This window comes from Balaenoptera acutorostrata, chromosome 18, assembly GCF_949987535.1.
Source record: "Balaenoptera acutorostrata chromosome 18, mBalAcu1.1, whole genome shotgun sequence".
NCBI classification, from domain to species: Eukaryota; Metazoa; Chordata; class Mammalia; order Artiodactyla; family Balaenopteridae; genus Balaenoptera; species Balaenoptera acutorostrata.
In genome coordinates, this window is record NC_080081.1 from 74,671,577 (window position 1) to 74,695,054 (window position 23,478).

General features: G+C 42.4%; 1 protein-coding gene and 1 pseudogene across 13 annotated transcripts in view; both read right to left on the bottom strand.

Annotated features, from left to right (window-relative positions):
• The window catches only part of MTUS2 (microtubule associated scaffold protein 2), a 505,315-nt gene that overhangs the window by 77,247 nt on the left and 404,590 nt on the right, over positions 1-23,478 (bottom strand). The window lies entirely within an intron of this gene.
• On the bottom strand, positions 13,177-13,589 carry LOC103014572 (2-iminobutanoate/2-iminopropanoate deaminase-like; annotated as a pseudogene).

Genomic DNA, 23,478 nt, shown 5'->3' on the forward strand with positions numbered 1-23,478 from the left:
AGCAAATTTCCACAGAGGATACAGAGACAATTATTAAAGAACTACCACACACACAAAAACACCAGGCCCAGATATTTTCACCGTGGTCTTCTATCAAACCTTCAAAGATCTGACCGTTCCGGTGTTCTATAAATTGATCTAGAGCACTGAAGATTGTGGCAGGCAGGATAATGCCTCCCTTCGCTCCATGGCAAGGAGGAATTAAAGTTTCAGGCCGAATTAAGGTTGCTAATCAGCTGACCTTAAAATCGGGAGATTATCCTGGATTATCCAGGAGACCCAAAGTAATCACAGGCACTTCTAAAGGTGGGAGAGGGAGGTAGGAGAGTCAATGTCAGAGAAATGTGACAAGAGAAAAACCATTGCTGGCTCTGAAGGTGGAAGGAGACCATGAACTGAGGATTAGAGGCAGCCTCTAGAAGCTGGTACAGGCAAGAAAGTGGATTTTCCTTTAGAACCCCCAGAAATGAATGCAGCCTGAATTCAATCTTAGCTCAGGGGGGACCCACTCTGGACTTCTGACTTTTACAACAGTTAGATAACAAATCTGTGTTGTTTTAAAGCACTAAGTTTGTGGTGATTTGTTACAGCAGCAAATAGAAAACTAGCTCAAAATACTGATGCAAAAATAAAGGAAAATTTCCTAATTCCTTTAATAAATTGAGTATTTTGATACCTAAACCTGATGAAGACTCCAAAGAAAGTAGAAAAAAAACCTGCCAATCATCGTCACTCATGAATATTGATACAAAAGGACTGAAAAAACTATTAGCAAACAGAATCCAATAGCATATAAAGAAAATAATACACCATGACCAGCTGAGATTTATTCCAATAATTTAAGGTCATTTCAATATTAGGAAATCAATATTGATAGATCGAAGGGAAAAAATATAATTATCTCCAAAGATGCTGAAAGAAGCCTTTGACAAAAATTCAATACCCATTCCTGTTAACAGCACTCAAGAAAATAGGAATTGAAGGACCCTTTCTTGACATGATAAAACATCTTAACATGATGAAAAATATTAGTTCTAAAGCCATTATTTTACTTAATATGCAAACACTAGAAGAATTTCCAGTCAAATCAGGAGCAAGGCAAGGGTACTAATTATCTCCACAACTATTCAATACTATACTAGCAGTATTAGCCTATGTAATTTGAAAAGAAAAATTAATTAGAGACAAAAGATTTGGTAAAGAATCTCTATTTTTGGTAAAACTATCTCTATCTTTACATGATACAATAGTATAACTAGAAAGCTCTAGAAAATAAGTGGTCAATGATAAAACTGACTCAAATGGTACAAAAATTCAGTAAGGTAGCCAGATATAAAATTAACAGACAAAAGTCAATATCCTGCATATACACAAACAATAACTAGAGAAATAATGGAAGAGAAACCCCAACTTATAATAGCAACTAAGATTAAATATGTAGGAATAAACCTATCAAAAATCAGCAAAACCTACATGGAAAAACTTGAAATTATCCCAGAAAGACACAAAAATAGACTTAGACAAATAGAAAATATCTCATATTCTTGGAAGGATGACTCAGCATCATAAAGATGTCAGTTCTCACTAAGTTAATTGATAAATATAATGTAATCCCATTAAAATACCAACAAGCCTTTGTTTTATGGACTTGGAAACACTGACACTAATGTTTATGTGGCAAAACAAACATGCAAGAATATTCAGGAAGATACTAAAAAAGAAAAACTATGTAGGGGGACTAGATCCATCAGACATTAAGACATACTACAAAGCCTCTATAATTAAAACAGTGTGGCACTGGCATATAAATAGACCAATGACCAGTGGAATAGAATAGAAAGTCCAGAAATAGACCTAAAGACATATGGAAATTTAGTGTATGATAAAGCTGACATCTCAAATCTCTGGGATACATATAGACTTTTTAATAAGTGGTGCTGTGTAGCCATTTGGAAAAAGATAAAATTAGATCAACAGCTCACACCATACCCATACCTGATCCAAAAGGAACAGGGATCTAAATTTAAAAGTAAAACCATATAAGCACTGAAAAAACTGAAACAAAAACATGGTAGATTTCTCTTTAATGCTAGTGTGGGAAAGACTTCCTGAATATGACTAAAAATAGCAGCAATAAAAAACTAGTAAGTTTGACAGTATAAAATGTTTTATGAGTTTGGACGATAAAAACTACCACTGACACAGTCAAAAGATAACTGACCAACTAGGTGAAAACATATGCAGCATTTATCACAGATAAAGGGCTAATGTTCCTAATATAGAAAGAACTCTTCAAAATTGCAGAATCAAGGACCAAACACCCAACAGTCAAGTGGGAAATCAATAATTTACAGAAAATGTAATAATATGCCTCAAACATATGAAAATTGTTCCCAGTTTCTCATAATTACAGAAATGCAAACTAAAACACTGAAATGCCATCTCTTACCTCTTGGATTGGCTGAAACTGAAAAAGTGTGGCAGCAAATCTGATTGACAAGGCTTTGGGACACAATCTCATACACTGCAAACTGGTGCAAATCTTCTGTAGGGGAATTTGGCAAAATCTGACCAAACTATGTGTGTTCTTTTTTAACCTAGTAATTGCACATCTAAGATTTTGTACCTTGAGAATACATCTCTAACAAGGCACAAGGTTGTTCATTATAGCATTGTTTGTAGTTGAAAATATTTAAAAACAACCTAAATGCCCATAGATAGGAAAGTGGTTCAATAAATTATGGTACATTCACATGTATGGAGTACAATGCAGTTTTTAAAAGAAAAAAAAGAATCAAGAAGATTTATATGAATTTATTCGGAATGAGTTCCAGAATATATTGTTAAGTGAAAAAAAAAAAAAGCAAACGAATATCTAAATTGCAGTACGCTATCTTCCAGGTAAGAAAGAACATAAGGAAATAAACACATATGTCTTCTTTTGTAACAAGAAGGATAGACCAGAAATGAATCCACCACCACAAGAGGGTTGGTGGGAATAAAGCAGAAAGGATGAGGGATGGGAATGGGTTGGGAGGGACAAAGGAAAGTGACACTTCTATACGTATATCTTCTGTGTATTGTGTGTTAAAGCCATATCAAGGTGTCACATACTCATTAAAGTAAAGAAATAATTAAAATCAACCAGGATGTGTGGGGACCCCCAAATAAAATACAAACAATGAACCTAACTGGTGTTTTGCAAATGAATAGCATACCTATACTGAAGCAAATGGGGAAGCAAAAAATTAAGTAACTTTGGAAAACAGTATCTTGACTATACGTTATAAGGCTAAAGACAAGAAAACACTATGCAAGTGGGTAAACAATTGAAACTACTTTGTGTTTATTCTGGAATAGAGCAAAAAAGTAAATACATTGTAGGAAACGAGAGCCATGTTTCTCCCTGTTGGAGAAGGGAGTTACAAATAAGCCAGAGCACAGGCTAGAATAAACCCTATGCCACTGGGTTGGAATTGGAGGTCTCACAACAAACTCATGCCTTTAATATATATACCAATAGATGCACATTTATAGGAACTTGACAAATGACATAGATTTTACTGCACACAAATGAGAAAAGGAAGGACTATTCAAAGGGGCTAGGACAAATGCTTATCCACGTGAAAACAAACAAAATTGATGGATACCTAATGCCATAACAAAAACTAATTCCAATTGTATTGAAAACTTAAACATGAAATTTAAAATGTAAAAACACTAGAAAATATTATAACAACATATCATTACGCCCTTTTGGGAGAGAAGGTTTTTGTTTGTTTATATCAACACAGAAAAAAGTCCAAGAAACAAAGAAAAAAATGGTAAATTTAACTCCCATTAAAATTAGAATTTGGTTCATCAAAAGACACTTAAAACGAAGTGAAAATCAAGTCATAAGCTGGAAGAAAATGATTGTAATAGCTATAAGTCATGAATATACAGAATATGTAAAAATTGTCGAATTAGTAAGAATAATACAATAACACTAGAAATAGGAACAAAGACTCCAAAGAAGCAATACTCAAAAGAGGAAAGAAAAATGATCCCCAAACATGCAAAAATAGACTCAATTCTTAAATAACAATTAGTGAAATGCAAATAGAAACCACAAGGAGATACCAATTCATACCAACAGACTGGCAAAAATTCAAGTCTGATAATATCTCTGTTGGTCAGGATGTGGAGTAAAGGGTACATTCATCACAGCTGTTAGAAGAAAAAGTAATGCAACTACTTTGGAGAAAAATGTGCGACGTAAGAAAGTTGACGAGATATACACACTTCGACTCAGCGATTCCACTTCTAAACATATACCTTAGAGAGAGGTTTTTGCACATGTACACAAGGTGACATGTTTAAGAATGTCCAGGGCTTCCCTGGTGGCGCAGTGGTTGAGAATCTGCCTGCCAATGCAGGGGACACGGGTTCGAGCCCTGGTCTGGCAAGATCCCACATGCCGCGGAGCAACTAGGCCCGTGAGCCACAATTACTGAGCCTGCACGTCTGGAGCCTGTGCTCCGCAACAAGAGAGGCCGCGATAGTGAGAGGCCCGCGCACCGCGATTAAGAGTGGCCCCCGCTCGCCGCAACTAGAGAAAGCCCTCGCACAGAAACGAAGACCCAGCACAGCCATAAATAAATAAATAAATAAATAAATACCCAAAGTTTAAAAAAAAAAAAAAAAGAATGTCCAGCTCATTTTAAATAGTGAAAAATGAGAACAGTCTGTCTTTAAATTCTGGATATCTAAATTATGGCATAGTCACACAGTGGAATTCCATACAGCAGAGAAAATGAGTGAATGAGATCTGCATGAATCAACATGGTAACATCTCAAAAACATAAGTTTGTTTTTAGAAATGTTATATATATATGGAGAATGATATATATAGTATGATATTTATATAGATCAAAAACATGCAAAAAGCAATGTTATATACTGCTTATATTATTAACATTTATGTGGTAAAAATATAAAAACATTCTTGGAGTTGCAGTAGCCACTCCAGATGGCCCCAGTGATTCCCACCTTCTGGGAGTCACACCATTGTGCAGTCTTGTCCCACCCTATGTTAGGGTTGGCCTATGTCATCAAAAGCATATGGCAGAAGTGATGGTAAGTCACTTTAACCTCCAAGTGAGGTTATAAAAGACTTGTCTTCCATCTTTAGCATCCCGTTTTCAATCTCTCTCTGATCTGTTGCAGTGGCCATGGGAAAGGCCCACGTGGGGAGGACAGAAGCCTCCAGCCAGCGAGCAGCTGAGTTCTGCCAACACGTGAGTGAGTCTGAGGGGGATCTTAGCCCAGTCGAACTGTGAGTTGATAGCAACCTGGTAAGAGAGCCCAAGTCAGAACCACCAGCTTCCACCAGCTAAGCCTCTCCCAGATACCTGACCATCAGAAGCCGTGAGGTCACAAATGTTTGCTGTTTTAGGCTGCTATGTTTTGTGGTAATTTGTTATACAACAATAACTAACGCAGAGCAGATTTCTTCTTGGGAGGGAGGGTCATAAGATAGTAGAGAGGTACATGAGGGGCTTCACCTTTATCTAAAATATTTTATTTTTAAAATAAAATATCTAAAGAAAATATGGCAAGATGTTAAGGTTTATTTATTAAACTTAGATAACGAGCACATACTTGTCATTAAATAATTCCTTATACTTTTCTGTATGTTTGGAGTATTTCACATGCATAAGAACCTCACTTGTAGCAAGACATTCTCCAGTGTCACGGCAAACCTGCAGAGGGTGACGATTCTGCTCTCTCACTACTAAATATGCCAAGTCTTTTCTGAAAGGTTTTATAAGTCACTTACACTCTGCAGGATTAAAATATAGAACCTCAGAAGCTAACTTTTTTGGGTGGGCTGTGCTATGTAATTTGGGTTTCTGTTCCAATAAATAAGAAACAGTATTAAACTGGACACTTTCAGTTAAACATTTTTGATGCTTATAAAATTTCTAAAAGCCCTCACCCTCAGGACTTCCCTGGTGGCACAGTGGATAAGACTCCGTGCTCCCAATGCAGGGGGCCCGGGTTCGATCCCTGGTCAGGGAACTAGATCCCACATGCATGCTGCAACTAAGAGTTCGCATGCCACAACTAAGGAGCCTGTGGGCCGCAGCTAAGGAGCCAGTGAGCCACAACTAAGAGTCCTGGAGCTGCAACTAAGGAGCCTGCTTGCTGCAACTAAGACCTGGCCCAACCAAATAAATAAATAAATAAATATTAAAAGCCCTCACCCTCATATTTGGATAATAAAGTCAAGAACAGGTTGTCAATATGATTTAAAGCTGAAAAATTTTGTCGGGATTCTGATAAGATTATTTAAGAAGCAAATCAAAATGCTTAAGCCATAGCTATTTAACATGATTATAAGTGCTGATTGCTCAAATGAAATTAATTAATCACAAATTCCCCAAGAACATTAAACTACTCCTCAGTGGCCAAAAAAAAAAAACAGGCACTTTTCCTCCGTCATTGACTATAAGCTGGATTATTTTATTTTCCTGAAAATATGAAAAACAATTGAAGATTTACTGGGTCAGTATTTTAAAAAGATAAAAAATTTAGTTCCACAATCAATATAGCAATGGTGAACAACAAGAAAAGCTTCTTAAAGCTTAATAACTCAATGTAACATTTAAAAAACAAAACCTGCTATTACTGAATCTCCAGTGACCTCTTATTTGGAGTTAAGTAAGGATTCCAGGAGACTGGGCAGAAAGATTTCAGGAAGGCAGAAGGAAACCCAGATTTCGTGTTTATTAGAAGTTTAGCTACAAGCACAATTTTGAGCATATCTCCTTTTTGGTGACCGGGCAGCTATTTGCTTTGCACATTCTGATTTGTGATGAGGACAAGTCCCAACGGGAAAAGAATAAAGCACATCTTTTTTCTACCCAACCTTTTTCCCTTCCTCATTCTGTCCATGAGGTAGGTTTAAACTCTAGAGGTGGTTCAGGGAGTCTGATAGGGCACGGGGCTGACTTAGGTGTTAGCACAGAATTGAATCTATCAGTTCGGTGGTCTCCGTCTGGGGTAAGTAAGCCAGGGAAGCCTCCTGTGGCTCCAAGGACAAGGTTAAAATGGGATTTCTGTGGAGAGAAATAAAGCCAGGGAGGCAGGCAGGGGACAAGTAATGGCCTAGACTCTCAAATCAAGGAGCTTGGCTCTATTTTGTTGACCCTGTGACCCTGGAGGGCTGCTAGAAGGTTCTTAATAGGGAAGGGACATGGTGACTGGTATTTCAGGTAGCTCCTTCTCAAAGCAATCAAGACTTGAGACAGGTGAAGTACTAGATAGACAGACTGTGGATGGAGTGTCCTGGAGAGACAAGATAAATAGATGTAAGAAAGATATATAGATGTAAGTATGCATATTCATGAGAAAAAACTGGAGAGGAATAAGGCAAGGAGGGTGTATCAGTCCAAGTTCTCCAGAGAAAAAGAACCAATAGATATATACATATCTCCAATTACATATCCTATATATATGCATCTGCACAGTTACATAGAAAATGTATGATATGTATAATGTATATACATGTGTATATACATATGCATATGTATATATACATATGTTTTAAATATATGAAGAGATTTACTATGAGGAATTGGTTGATGCAGTCATGGAGGCTGAGAAGTCTCAGCCAGCTGTCTGCAAGCTGGCATCCCAGGAAAGCAGATGGTGTAGCTCCCAATCTGAGTTCAGAGGCCCGAGCCAATGATGTAGGTCCAGTTTGAAAGCTGACTTACTCAAGACCAAGGAGTAGCCCATGTTTCAGATTGAGTCTGAAGGCACGAAAAAGCCAATGTGCCTGCTTGAAGGCAGTTAGGCAAAACAATGCTCTCTTACTCAGCCTTTTTGAGTAAAAGTCTATTCTGGATCAACTGATTGGACGTGGCCCACCCTTAGTGGAAAGGGCAATCTGCTGTACTCAGTCTACCATTTCAAATGTTCATCTCATCCATAAACATCCTCACACATACACCAAGATAATGTTTGAACAAATGCCTGGGCACCCCACGGCCTAGTCAAGATGACACATGGAATTAACCAACCGAGCAGACTACCAGTTTCCTAGTTTAGGTGATTGTGGTGCCAAAATGAAATAGAGTGAACAAGGGTAGGAGAAGGTATGACAGGAAGCCCAGGAACACTGTTTGAAATCTGCTGAACCGATGTTCTTGGCAGCTGGGCGGAAACAAGCAGGAAGCTGGATGTACACATTGGGATGCTCAGGGCTAGGGTCTGGGCAGCCCTTAGCAGTAACCTAGTAACCAGGACAGGATTATCCAGGGATGGGATAAGAAAGAGGAGCTCAGTTTAAAAAGAAAGAGAGAAAAGAAATGGTAAGAAGTGGTAGAAAACAAGGAAAATCAGAAGAGTGTGATATCAGAGGCTAAGGAAGTGAAGTTTCTAGAATTAAGGCACAACCAAAATGATCAGCAAAGAGAGTCAAGATAGGGATTGAAAAATACCCTTTACCACCAGCAACTCGGACATCGTTGGGGATGCCCTCCGTGAATGCAGCACCCACAGGAAGCTGATTAAGATGGGTGAAGGAGCAGAAAGATTAGACCACAGGTAGAGATGGGGAGTGACAGGAGCTGTACCTTAGGGAGAAGAGCATGTTTATAGGGTGAGAGAGGTCAGGAAGGAAGGAGGAGCTAAAGAAATAAGTAGGAAGGGTGGTTGATGAGCAAAGCCCCCCGAGTAGAGGCCAAGGATTAAAATCAAGAGCACAAGCCTGTGTGCATGGGGTCAAGAGGTGGAGGGAGAAGACACTGAACTTGAATGAGAGGAAGGGGCTACTCATCCTGAGACTGGTAAGAAACAAGGGAGGAGTAATAGAGAGGTATATTTGCAGGAGAGCAGGGGTGAGAGAAAGTGAGGGAGATTGTGCTTATTAGTCTTATTCTTCATGACGAAGTAGAAGGCAAGGTTTTCTGCTAAGAAGGAGAAATAGGTTTTTCATTTAAGATGGTAGCTTGAGGACATGCATCTAACTCCCTGCCCTCCCTCCCAAAGTTGAGCTTTAAGTTTATGCGCATTTATTGGAAAGAAATACGGAGAAGTGGAAAACAATATCACAGACCAACTTCATAGAAGACTGGAATACACAGGAGACAAAACAGCTCTGGGTGGCTCAATAATACGACTATTCAAGAGGCTGCCCCAGTGATCTTCTCATCCTTCAGTAACTGGTGTTCCCTGCTTCCTACACTTGCAACTCTGCCATACGCATGATTCAGCTTTTTCCTATATTTTGTATTTGTTTTACTGCAGCTGATGCCCACTATTACCTCTAGATGCTTTTCTTTATCACGTGCTTTATGCTTACTCATGAATGGAACTGCCTCTTGGCTTTTGCTCACTGCTTTCTCTTTTTCAGCCTCTTGACTCCACTACCCCTGCGGATTCTATTACTATATCTCAAAACAAAATCCCTAAGAGAGAGGCTCTGACTGGTTCAAGCAGACACTCTCCAGGATAAAACACGCCATTGGGCAGAGTTCTTGTCTGTTGATGGTCAAATTTGTTGGGGCCAAGGTGCTGGGGTTTGGGTACCCAGCACAGTGACATAATCAAAAGGCACTCGAATATCATTGGTGATTCTTATATAGGTAGTTGTGGGCGGAAAGCTGAAAGGAGGAACAAACCCATGCACAAATTTCATATTCAGAAATGTACAGTACCAATATGAAAAACGTATGGATATTGACACAGACATATGTGCGTATGTGCACGCACACACACACACACACACACACACACTTAATTCCTGAATAAATGAGGTAATATCATTTTTTGCTCTTGATTAAATGATCCTATATTGTAAAGATGTCAATTCTTTTCAAATTAATCTCCAAATCCGGGGCAATTAAAATTTAAATCCCAATGAGCCTTTTTTTTTTTAAACTGGACAAGTTGTTTTAATAATTCAACTGAAAGAGAAAAATGCCTGAGAACAGCCATGAAAATTTTTTTAAAATAATGATGAGGAAATGCTTGATATCTCTATCTCTATCAACTAAACTACAGTGATTAAAACAGTTTGGTCTGGCCCAGGTAAGTTGATCAACGGAACAAAAGGAGCCAGAAACAGAACAATGTACCTTTTGGAACTCATAATACAATAAAGGTGGCATTTCAAATCCATGGGAAGTAATGGATTATCCATCAGTGGTGTTAAGACAATAGACTACTTACGTGCAAAAACAAAAAGGTGGACCCTCTACCTCAAATCACATACCAAAGCAAATTTCATATGGATTTAAGATCTAAACATTAAAATTAAAACTATCAAGGTATCAATGGCAAACATACACTAGTATCTTCATCATCTTGGGGATGGAAGGTCTTCCTAAGTATGAAATCAAACCCATAAGACATAAAGGGAATAGTCATAGACTTGACTACAGAGCAAAGCAAAATCTTATATATGTTAAAAGACAGCATAACCAAGTAAAAAGAAATCTACAGGTCAAAGAAAATATGTGCAACGCTTATGATAGATAAAATGCTAACGTCTCTAATATATAATTTATCATAAATCAATATGCAAAAGACAAACAACCAAAGGGAAAAAGCTGTGGGCTTGTCCCAGCTCTTCTGAGTAATAGCAGAGCGTACGATTTGAAATTTTAAAAATGATACCCAGGCCCACTCTGCTAAAGCACCAGGTGCACCTCTGAACTGCTATGCATACTATATCCTAGGGAGAGGGTCTGTTTAACTCGTAGGAATGAATAACTAATGATGACGTTTTAGCATTAACTCTGGCCATTGTTGACAAAGGGCCATCCTACGACCCTCTATTCAGTCCATGGAAGAAAAAAGACCAGATTTCAGAGATTCCAGGAGAGATTATTATCTGCTCTGATTAGATATTAGGTCTTTTCAGTTTATTAAACAGATGCCGCAGTAATAACATCACACAATCTCCTCTTTTCCAGAACCTCGGGTCTTTAACATTTCATCATTTCTGTGCCGCTCAGAGATGTTCTTAAGGTCTCAATCAATTCATAAGCTCTTCCAAGGCAAAGTCTGGATCCTTATTTCTTCTGTATTGCCTCCCACTGTTTTACTGGGGTTCTTCCTTCATTCCTCATTAAGTGCTGACTGCTTGTAACACATCCATTTCCAGACATAACATCCCTTCTTCCAGATCAGACCTTCTTTCTGAGATTATTTTTTCTCATTTTTGTTATTTGGAAGTTCCTTTAATGAGAGTCTGTAGATGGGTAAATCTTTTTTTTTTTTTAACATCTTTACTGGAGTATAATTCCTTTAGAATGTTGTTAGTCTCTGCTGTACAACAAAGTGAATCAGCTATACATATACATACATCCCCATATCCCTTCCCTCTTGCATCTCCCTCCCAACCTGCCTATTCCACACCTCCAGGGGGTCACAAAGCACCAAGATGATCTCCCTGTGCTATGCTGCTGCTTCCCACTAGCTCTCTATTTTACATTTGGTAGTGTACGTATGTCAATGCCACTCTCTCACTTCTTCCCAGCTTACCCTTCCCTCTTCCCGTGTCCTCAAGTCCATTCTCCACATCTGCGTCTTTATTCCTGTCCTGCCCCTAGGTTCATCAGAACCATTTTTTTTTAGATTCCATATATATGTGTTAGCATACGGTATTTGTTTTTCTCTCTCTGACTTACTTCACTCTGTATGACAGACTCTAGGTCCATCCAACTCACTACAAATGACTCAATTTCGTTTCTTTTTATGGCTAAGTAATATTCCTTTGTATATATATGTACCACATCTTCTTTATCCATTCATCTGTCGATGGACACTCAGGTTGCTTCCATGACCTGGCTATTGTAAATAGTGCTGCAATGAACATTGTGGTACATGACTCTTTTTGAATTATGGTTTTCTCAGGGTATATGCCCAGTAGTGATTGCTGGGTCATATGGTAGTTCTACTTTTAGTTTTTTAAGGGACCTCCATACCGTTCTCCACAGTGGCTGTATCAATTTACATTCCCACCAACAGTGCAAGAGGGTGCCCTTTCTCCACACCCTCTCCAGCATTTATTGTTTGTAGATTTTTTAATGATGGCCATTCTGACCGGTGTGAGGTGATACCTCATTGTAGTTTTGATTTGTATTTCTCTAATGATTAGTGATGTTCAGCATCCTTTCATGTGTTTGTTGGCAATCTGTATATCTTCTTTGGAGAAATGTCTATCTAGGTCTTCTGCCCATTTTTGGATTGGGTTGTTTGTTTTTTTGATATTGCACTGCATGAGCTACTTGTATATTTTGGAGATTAATCCTATGTCAGCTGCTTGGTTTGCAAATATTTTCTCCCATTCTGAGGGCTGTCTAATTTCATTCTTTTACAGGGAGCTGTCCAGTTTTCCCAGCACCACTTATAGAAGAGGCTGTCTTTTCTCCACTGTATACTCTTGCCTCCTTTATCAAAGATAAGGTGACCATATGTGCGTGGGTTTATCTCTGGGCGTTCTATCCTGTTCCATTGATCTATATTTCTGTTTTTGTGCCAGTACCATACTGTCTTGATTACTGTAGCTCTGTAATATAGTCTGAAGTCAGGGAGCCTGATTCCTCCAGCTCTGTTTTTCGTTCTCAAGATGCACAGAAATCTCTTGCATTCCTATACACTAATGATGAAAAATCTGAAAGTGAAATTAAGAAAACACTCCCATTTACCACTGCAACAAAAAGAATAAAATATCTAGGAATAAACCTACTTAAGGAGACAAAAGACCTGTATGCAGAAAATTATAAGACACTGATGAAAGAAATTAAAGATGATACAAATAGATGGAGAGAAATACCATGTTCTTGGATTGGAAGAATCAACATTGTGAAAATGACTATACCACCCAAAGCAATCTACAGATTCAATGCAATCCCTATCAAACTACCACTGGCATTTTTCACAGAACTAGAACAAAAAATTTCACAATTCGTATCGAAACATAGAGGTGTGATTTAGAACATCAGTAACTAGATTCATCATTAATCTTCAATTCACGTTCAATTCCCCTTATTATATGGTATTTCCATAATAACTTCAGATATTTCAGTCAACCTTATACTTCCCAACAAAGATTGTAAAAATTAAGATGTTAATTTAAAAACATTATTAAAATTCCAGACTAAATAACACTGGACCCACTCAGAGTGATGCTGTCCCAAGAGGTCCTTGGACAGCTACTGCTTCAGTCTCAACGCTTTGCCTTCCTTTGGGCAAAGCAGCAACCTGGGCAGCTCCTGCAGGAAACCTACTCTGGAAATATTGTTTGTAGATGTCATTGACAGTATTGAAGTCATTTATGTCAGCCAGCAAAACAGTTGTTTTTGCCACATTGTGAAGTCACAGCCTGCTGCTTTCAGAATTTCACCCATGTTTGTAAGAGCTTGTTTAGTCTCTTCTGCCACCCCTCCTTGCACAAGCTATCCACTTGCAGGATCCATGGCTAGCTGTCCTGAAATGTAAATGGTCCCGTCGACTAACACAGCCTGACTGCAGGGACCAAGAGCTGCTGGGGCTTTCGCGGTGCTCATCACGTCTCTGATCAAAGACGACATGGCTAATCCCTTTCCCTTGCCACCCCTTGGAGACAACTACCCCACATACTGCTCCTACCCGCGTCTCACGGGTCTGTTCTGGTCTTAAAATTGTTATTTAAGCAAAACAAGTAGCATCCCCAGAAGGGTTTGTTAAGTGGCAGTACCAGCATAGCCTAGTGAACCGATGACAAATATGGATTTTAGGCATTCTGATTAATAATCTTGGCCCTGCTGTGCATAAACGCTATGGATTTTCTTAATAAGGCAAAACTCAGCCTGATTCTCTACGTGCCCTTGGAGCAAGGAGACCCCACCTTTTCAACAGCATCATTTGCAGTGACTCTGCTCCCAGCCAATGCCTCTTTCAGTTCAAAACATCTTTTCAGATTCAGTGTAAATGCATCTTACAAACCCACTGTTTGTCCAGTGCATCAATTGATTTGACTCATAAGCTACTCTTGACCCTCTTGTACAGCCCTCTCCTACAAATAACTTGGGCCTCATGCTTCCTTACTCTTCCTTCCTTCCAGTAGTTTCTCTTTATTAAAAAAAAAAAAAAAGGTTATTGTCAAAACAACCTTTGGTTTCTCCTTTCTGTCAGTAAAAGGAAACAATGATTGAAACAGCTGTGCCCAGGAGCACACAGCCATCCAGAATGTAACAGTGTCTATGAGATGTTAATAAGCATAATTTACAGATCATCACCGTTATGAGAAAAAGAAGGGATGGATAAATAAATGCAAATGGCACTTTGTGATGGCAGTTCCACTAGGACAGATGGCTGGGGGCAAGACAACAGCCTCGGGCAAGATATATACAGTGAGACACAAAATATGAACCTGTCTTTTCAGTTCAAATGGAGACAAAAGTCGAAAACATGCCCATCAAAAATCATATACTAACAGAGTCAAACTCAAATTCTACTCAGAGGTGATAATCTGATATAAGTCATTCACAGACCACGTGTCATAGGGCATTTCCCTCATTTTTAGCCCAATTTGCAATGCCTGCAAAGGTGGCTTAATTATTGCTCAGTTTGAAGATAAAATGATGTGTAGTAGGAAAGTCAAAATTGACTTGATTATTATATTATAAGCTATGAACGTGGCTTTTAGCTGTCTTGATAACTAGGAAGCCAAAATAAAGAATTAAATCCAAGCTCTGCGTGTGTAGACAGAAGCCGGACTTTGGATCCTAGAGAACCAAGTTTAGTCTGAGTATTCTTTCCGTTTGGGGAGATGGCAAAGGGCTCTTCTGTTTAGAAAGCTCAGTGTGCTGCATTTTATCAAACAGCACTTCATCTACTCACAAAATGAATCAGGGAAACCGTAAAAGATAATGAGAAGAGGACAAAGCCAGCCTTCTGGATGGCATCTTGATTTTTCCACTGGTGAAATCAGCAGCTCCCCAGGAGGCTGGCACTGGCGGACTGAATGCCAACCCTGGGCACAGGCTGGGGTTGAGAGCAGACTGAAGGCCAATCCCGGGGACACGCTGGGGTTGAGAGAAGACTGAAGGCCAATCCAGGGGACACGCTGGGGTTGAGAGCAGGCCCGGGATGGGCTGTAGCCCCTCATCCTGGGCGCTGCCCAACCACGGGGTGATTTCCTGCAGGCTGGTAGAGCTGGAGACAACCCACCTTGGGCTCTGGGACAGGGGCTGTGCTGGGTCCTCAGAGCCACACAGCTGTGATTTCACAGGGCAGCACCACAAGGTTCTGAGCTCCAGCAAATGGTGCACAGGGTGAAGCGCTGCCACCACCGTATACACGCTGTATTTCCTTCTTTTTTTTTTTTTTTTGATTTTTTTAATTGAAGTATAGTTGATTTACAGTGTCGTGTTAATTTCTGCTATACAGCAAAATGTATCAGTTATGCATATACATATATCCACTCTTTTTAGATTCCTTTCCATTGTGGTTTATCATAGGATATGGAATATAGTTCCCTGTGCTCTACAGTAGGACCTTGTTGTTTATCCATTCTATATCTCATAGTTTGCACCTGCCGACCCCAAGCTCCCAGCCCATCCCTCCCCCACCCCCTCACTAGCAACAAGTCTGTTCTCTATGTCCATGAGTCTGTTTCTGTTTTGTAAATATGTTCATTTGTGTCACATCTTAGATTCCACATATAAGTGATACCATGTGGTATTTTCTTTCTCTTTCTGACTTACTTCACTTAGTATGATAATCTCTAGTTGTATCCATGTTGCTGCAAATGGCATTATTTCATTCTTTTTTATGGCTGAGTAGTATTCCATTGTATATAAGTACCACATCTTCTTTTTCCATTCATCTGTCGATGGACACTTAGGCTGTTTCCAAGCCTTGGCTATTGTGAATAGTGCTGCTACGAACATAGGGGTTATGTGCTCTATTTCTAGGTGGGACAGGCTGACGGAGTTTCTAGTTTGTATAATGATAGCTGTAAATAGCACTAAGAGGAGTTTTCAATGCTAACTGCCACCGATAGGACCTCAGTTCCTTAGATCGTGGAAGCTACCACATCAGTCTCAGCAAAATGGCATCACCGTCCACCCAGCTAAGCAACTGGAAGCCAAGCTCTCCCTAAACACCTTTCCTAAGCACCCCACCGCTCACAGCCAATCCTTCACCCACTCCTGCTGGTCTACCTTTCCCAGTATGGGAAGATACAAGGAAAGGTCTGATCAGAAAGCTAAAATAATCACGTCGTTCTCCCAGTGGGTGAGAATCTTTCTCCTCTTCTGGCAAACAAGAAACTGTCTCACTTCAGTTCACGTCCGGATGAGATGGTGGTGTAGGTGCTGGTGATTCTGTCACTGATTGACTTGACACATGGCCGCTGCATCCTGCCGTTCATCTGCCCCTAAGCTGGGGTGACAGGACAAACGGCCACCAGTGGAGGGAGGGCTCCAGTCATGCCAGGCAATAGGACACCTGCACTAAAGACTTCCGTGCTGGGGAACACCGGGGCCCCTGCCCAGTGTGGGTGTGATGGCGCAGGGGGCTAAAGGAATTCTCTAGCCCCCTTTTCTGATGGGAAGAGCAAGACCAGTAAAGAAAAGGCTTCTGGAAGGAAGCAACCGGGACCTTCTTGGCTGTCTCTGTCATCTCTACACTTCCTACCCCTCTCTGCCTGGGCATTTGGGCAACCAGGGCGGGCAGCTCAGTGATCTGTGGGTGTGGGGTGCCCAGCACCCAGGGCTGCTCCAAGCATCGCTCCTCAGAGAACAGGGACAGGCTGAAAGAGCTACTCTCGGGGCCACTGGGACAATGAAACCAGAAATGATCTGGTCAGACCATAAAAGGACATGTGCTGGGAGAGTATTTTGGTAGAATCATCCTGCATTTCTTACAAATGATGACACGTTTTCAGCCTGCCTTACGATGCCCCTGATACTTTATCTCACGCTCACCCACTGTAGCCCGGAAGCCAGGGTCGCCCTTGCTCCCTGAGGGGCCCTGGGGGCCCAGCAGCACACCGGAGACCCAGAAGAAAAATGAAACGAATGGATGAATCTAACTGGGATTGGAATTAAAATCTGGTCCCAACACTAGTGTCATAAACTGATACGGTAGCTCCCCCTAATCGTATTTTGAAAACTATAGTTAGATGTCTTCAGGTCGCCACTACGATGTGAGCAGCAGCTGTGGTCTGTTTTCAGCTGGGAATAACTGTCTCAGGTGAAGTGGCTGAAATTAAGGCAGTCTGGACACAGGAGTGGGGCGGGGACACTGCTGGCTGGGGCTGCCACGTTTGAATGATTTGCAGGCTGTGCTTGGGGCGGCACTGGCTGTCTGCAGCGTGTGTGCCCCGGAGCGACGGCGGCAGCTGCGGCCGCACAGGTCTCATGTATCCAAGCTGCTGCCAGGACCGAAGATAAGAGAAGCAAACCACGCAGAATACGAGCCTCAGCGATCACAAGTAGCAGACGCCTTTGTTTCGGTCCTGTTGCTCTCCAGGGGCCCAGACTGTTAAAGGATGTGGGAATTCAAAATGCAGTTTGGGCCGAGCCCTTCTCCTGGGCTGTTTGGATTCCCAGCCTACGCGCTGAAAGAGCACCCAGAGCATGAACACACGCGCTTGTGCGTCTGAAGCTATTTTCTTCTGCACAGAACATAACAGGTCAGACCCCGGACTACAGAAAGCTGGCATTTTTATTGCGTGCGAGCACAAATCCTGACTCTATGGGAAACTTCGGACAACATCAAGAGTCCAGTGAACACAGGATCTCCACTGGACTTGGATAAGTAAACGGAATGAACCCATCATGACTTTGTTTCATTATAAAAAAGTCTCTTCCAACGAAAGAGAAGATTATCCTTCTGGCTGTAATATTTCCCCTTGCTGTCTTCCTCTCACAAAATATATTCATTCAAAGAGGATGTTTTATAAATACACACAGATATTTTTTTCTCCCTCTCTTTGGGGATTCTGCTGTGGTGCACTGAAAAAGGATAAATCAGCTTAAAAGAACTTTTCAAAATGCAATCCCACTCCAGGTTTAATTATAGACAATATAGGTCAACTTATTTTAAATAGGCCCCAAAGCAGTTGTCCCTGAACTACTTTGTATGTTTCACGTGAGGCAGTTTCCCTATTACTGAAAAAAGTGGACAGTCAGAAGTTAGACAAATGCCTCCTCTCGGTAAGTAGCCTGTGGACGGGTTCCCTGGACTGTAATAAGCAGATAGAACTAGAAGATGCTGATTTTATGCTCACTGGGTCCCCTTTCCTAGCAGATCAGGAGGGCGAGCCCACACCCTCGGCCGCCCTCTCCTATGCTCCCGTGCGTACACTTTCTGACGGGCTCTGAAATCACAGGGGCTGGTTCCCACCCCCAAAGGAGGTGAGGGGAGACGGCAGGCCTGGTGTGGCAGGAACACAAAGCCCAAAGCCCGGGAAGAGACATCCTCCCTGTGCTGACACATGTTTTTATTCAAATCAGAAGACATTTTTCTAGGTGAACCAAAATTCGAGAATAGTCATTTACTCCATTTCTGCCTTGGCTCTCCAGAGCTGTCCATTCCCTCCCAGGGCAGGGCCCCCAGGTTTGATTACAGGTCACCCCAGCTGCCCCCAATAGTTGAGATTAGGAGTGGAAATAGACATCATTTCCTTGAGGCCCTCACATCTATTTTAAAATATCATTTTCACTAAGCTGGCTGTTAGATACTGCCTAAAGCTTTGCATGAGGGTGGGAAAAAAACACACATACATAAACACGCACGCGCACACACACTCAATTTTCATGTCATTTGAACTTGGGTTTGCCGTTTGCCATGACTGATCTGTCTTTTAACAAGACCAGAAGCCAGTGAAATACAAAGTCACAATTCCAAGAATACAAGTCTCATCTTCAAATACATCTCTGTGTTAAGCAGCTGGACGCCGTGACCCAATGTCTTCTGATGTATACGCTGCAATCTTCAGTTGGCCTCCCACCTCGCTCCCGCTGCCCCTGTCCCAGCACAGAGCTGTGTTTATTCTCTCTTCTCCTGCTCACGTCGGTGTATCACTATCTTCCCTCCCACCTGTCCCTCAGCCTGCCAGGTGTGTCCCGTGTGAGTATCAGTTTTTCCAGGAAGCCTCTGCACTCACTTCCAGCACACCCCGAGCCCTGCTCAAAAGTCACACACTGACTTATAATTTTTCATTGTGTCACGTGGTCATCTGATCTCACAAACGAGGCCAACTCCGGAAGGAAAGGCACTGTGTTTTATACCAAAGAAGAATCTCTTTGGACCCAGACCATGAAGGTCCCCAGGAGATGCTCTGCCACTTCCTCTTAAAAGTCAGACAACATGTACCAGCTACTGGTGTCAAGAGCACCGGTTCTATTTAGCCTACTGGACATCTTCAGTGGATGTCTCAAAGGACCTCAAACTTCATGGCTGAGAACTCAGTCCATGAACCTCCACGGAGCCCACCCATCACGTCTTCCATCTCAGTGAGTGGTACCCCATTCATGTGGTTCCCCAGCCGGAGATCTTGACCTCAGCCCTGGCGGCCACCTTTTCCTCACCCCTTATTACAACACATCACCACTCTTACCCGACTTACCTCCTGAACATCTCTCCCACCACCATGGACATCTCTCCATCTCCACACCCATCACGCTGGTCCAAGCCACCACCATCCACGCCCGTGGGGACCACAGCCTTAGCTTCCCATTTGGTCTCCCTGCCCGTCTGTTCTGGAAACGTGAGTCTGCTCAGATCACCCTCCACACAGAGTCTTCCTTTTGCTCCTGCGTAAGGAATGGGCTCCCCATCACTGTTTGGGAGGCCCTGCAAGGTCGGGCCTGTCAACCAGCTCCCCAGCCTAGGGCTCTATCGGCGCCCCCTCAGCTCCATGGACACGCACGTCCCCTCCCCTCTGCAGTGACTTTCCACACAGGCCCCTCTCCCCGCCACACCTGCTGCCATCGTGTCCCCTGACCTCTCCACCTCTTTCTTCCATCTCAGAGCCTGCACCCCGGAGCTCCCAGACGAGGCTGCACCCTCCAATACCGTTTTTTCTATTTAAAAGACTTGCTCAATCCCTCCACCAAACTCCACGACGGCACAGACCACGTCTGCTTTGCCCTCTGTTGTATTCCCAGCCCCGAGCACAGTTTCTGGTCCAGAGCAGGCACTTGACTTGAGGATTATTTTCTGATGAAACAGTCATCATCACCAAGTGGTAGCATCTCCAAACCACTTTCGTGGGACTAGCTCGGTTCACCCTCAGAACGGTCTCCTTTTACAGACGAGGAAAGTGAAACACACAGAGGGTCTGTGGACTTTCCAGACCACAGTGCTGACATGGATCGGATTGGATCAGTTTTCTGATGCCCAGTTCTGTGCTTTCTCTACATTGCGTTTTCTCACTTTATTGTGCTAAGTATGAATGTAGTGATGAAGTCTGAAGGACCTTGCCCTTGGGTCAAACTCCAGCCTGGCTCTGCGTCACTTGTGTGACTTCAGGCAAAGCAACCCTTCTCTCCAGGTCCCAACAGTGCCCACCCACAGGGCTGTGGAGAGAATAAAACGGGACAAGAGGTGGTGAGCCCCTGCCAAGGGCTTGGTACGCAGTAAGATACATAAATGTTAGCTAATAACAAGGAGGGATAAGCAGTCTTACTTCCAGTACCTCTTCGTGATTCCCCTACGCTAGCAGGTTATTTTCTACACCATAACTACGCTAAATGCCATAAGCACTACAGCTTCTGATTATAAAGCATCAAACCCTTTTGCTTCGTTGTGTTAGGAATTTTAGCCCTTCTTTGCTTGCTCCAGATGTAAACTTTCTGCTCACTCTGGCTAGTCTACTTTATATGCCCCAGAGCTTCCCCTCTCTTCCTCAACTCCGGGACCATCTGTATCTGGGCAGAAGCCCAGAAATCTGCCCCTTTAGGCCCCCAGCTATAGATTCCCAGGGGCAGGAAGGATTCTAGCCAGCTACAGATTCTAATTTGGGTGGTTCTACCTCTTTCTTCCTTGGCTATGCCCAATGCTCCTAAAATCAGTGTAGATTTTCCTCGAAGGGAATGCAAAAGCAGGCAGTCACGGCTATTCCCAGGCAGGCATTTGCTCTGTGGCAGCCTAAGCTGACCTGCTTCTGCTTTGCTGAGAAAAGTACTCTGTGCATCCCTCTCGGGTGCATTCCTTCTTCTAGCAGAACAACTTAACTACTGCAAATAGAGGTTAACGACCGAGACGACCAACACGGGACAGCTCACTGGCTAAGCCAAATCCACCCCACGGAGAACTGAGTGGGGTGGGGGAGGCCCCCTTTCTCCTGGGAACTCCCCACTTTAAACCCTGTTATCTTTAAAGCAAGCGCTAATATGTGTTACTTGAAATAACAATACAAACTCATGGAGTACGGGTGAGTTCATGGTCTGAGACGGTTCTCCAGGGTCAGCTGAGATTCACAGCTGCCCAATGTCAGGACGGATGTTGGCCACTCTGATGCCAGCACGACTGTGTCCCCTAAGCCTCTCTATGTCCCCGGCTATGGGACAGGGGTACCCTGGGATCTGAACGACTGGTTACCCTTGTGTTTCTTCCTGTTGTGAGAGGCTTGGGAAACACCAGGGAAATAGGACAGGTTGAGAGTCAGATGCCTTCAAATCCTGGCTGTGCTGTGCAGCCTTTGCGACTTAGCCTCTCTGAGCTCCAGGGTTCCAACTGCAAAAAGAGACTGTTTCATGTATAGTCTCTGGGTGGCTGCTATAGCCCCGGGGGGCCTCATCTGGCGGCTAGAATATATTACCAGGTCAAAAAACACGACTTCCACCATTCCTCCCTATTTTCAGTTATAACAATTCTTTAAAGGTATGTTATATATATGAACTTCAAAAATTCAAGTATTCCCAAGTATAGTTTGCTTATTCTCTGACTGCCCGTAATCTCTACCTCAAGCCTCTGATTTTCCTCAGTTTGGGGAAAGGTAGTCTAGTTGCTTTTAGGTGAAAGTTAAATCGCATAATTTCTTAATGTAGATTGACAGAAATCAGCCACTTTCCAGTTCGAAACCCCCGTCTCCTGGGTTTTCTTCTCTCCTACGCCACCCCGGCTTGATTCCGAGTGGGTCCTGGCGTGGGCAGGGGCGGGTGGCCTCTGTCTCTCCTTCCATCGTGCTCCTGGGCTGGCACCCTTTGAGATGTGACTCATCCGGAAGGATTCTGAGTGTCGTCTTTCACATCACACCCACTGCTGCGTATAACCATGCCTTAAGGGCTGTGATCCCTGGCTCTGTCCTCACAACGTCCTCACTGTGGCCTCTGGTTGTCATGTCCACGCCCATCCCGTTCCACCTCATGTTGGTGGTGTTCTCCATCCTCTGAAGCTCCCGGGAGTCTTATTCTACCCTCCCTGCTCTCCACCCCCCTCTGCTCTGTCACCCTCAATCCACTGCAGCTCGAGGGAGGTCAGGGAGGTTTGTCACCACCAGGAGTCCAAGTGAGATGAGCAAGGCAAAGCTCCCCATCACCCTGGGATCCCCCAAATTATGAGGGTTCCACTGGGTTTTAGCCTCTCCTCTTGGACTTATCCTGAGGCAGGTGCATATAGACTAAGATTGCATCTTGAGATTCTTCTGGAACACTCTTCCCCCTTCCCAGCTTGGATAATTTCCCTCTAATTGAGGAAGAATGGGAGGCTAGAGATTAATAGCTGCCCAGATTAACTGCCCTTTTCAAACCTTTTTCTGTCTCTCAGGCTTTTCAGGGTGAAGCTGAGAATCTGAGTCCTTGTTGAGCTCCAAGGCTGTACTATTTTGAGTGGTACCTTGTCAGAGGCCAAACAAGTCAGAGGCTGGGCCAGAGCACGTCGATGAATGCTTTGAAGATGACTCACCACAAACTGACACTTTACACAGTGTCCTGCTATAGATGTAACTTATTCCCGTGAAGAAGTGAGAACCTGTCTCACCAAACACTAAATCTATTTGCCTTTCCTATAAGCTTCAAAAGAATAAGACCCAAAGGATAATAAGAAAATGACCATATGGATTGTGACTTTTTCTTTTCAAAAAAATTTACTTAAAAAATTAAAAAATAGTAACATTGACTGTGTTGTGTCTGTGTGGGAGACTTTTTTGTGTACGGTTCTATGAATTTAAAAACATGTATAGATTTATGTAACTACCACCACAACCAGAACATAGAACAGCTGCACTACTCCAAAAATCTACCTTTGCACACCTGCCCCACATCCCTGAACCCTGGCAATTACTTATCTGTTCTCCATCACTATGGTTTTGCCTTTTGGAAAATATCACATACATAGAATCAAAGAGTATGCAAATTCTCGAGTGTAGCTTCTTGAACTCAGCATAATGCCTTTGAGAATCATGCAAGGTGTTATGTGTATCAATAGCTCATTCCTTTTTAATACCTGTGGGGTCTGTGGAGATTTCCCCTCTTTCATTCTTGA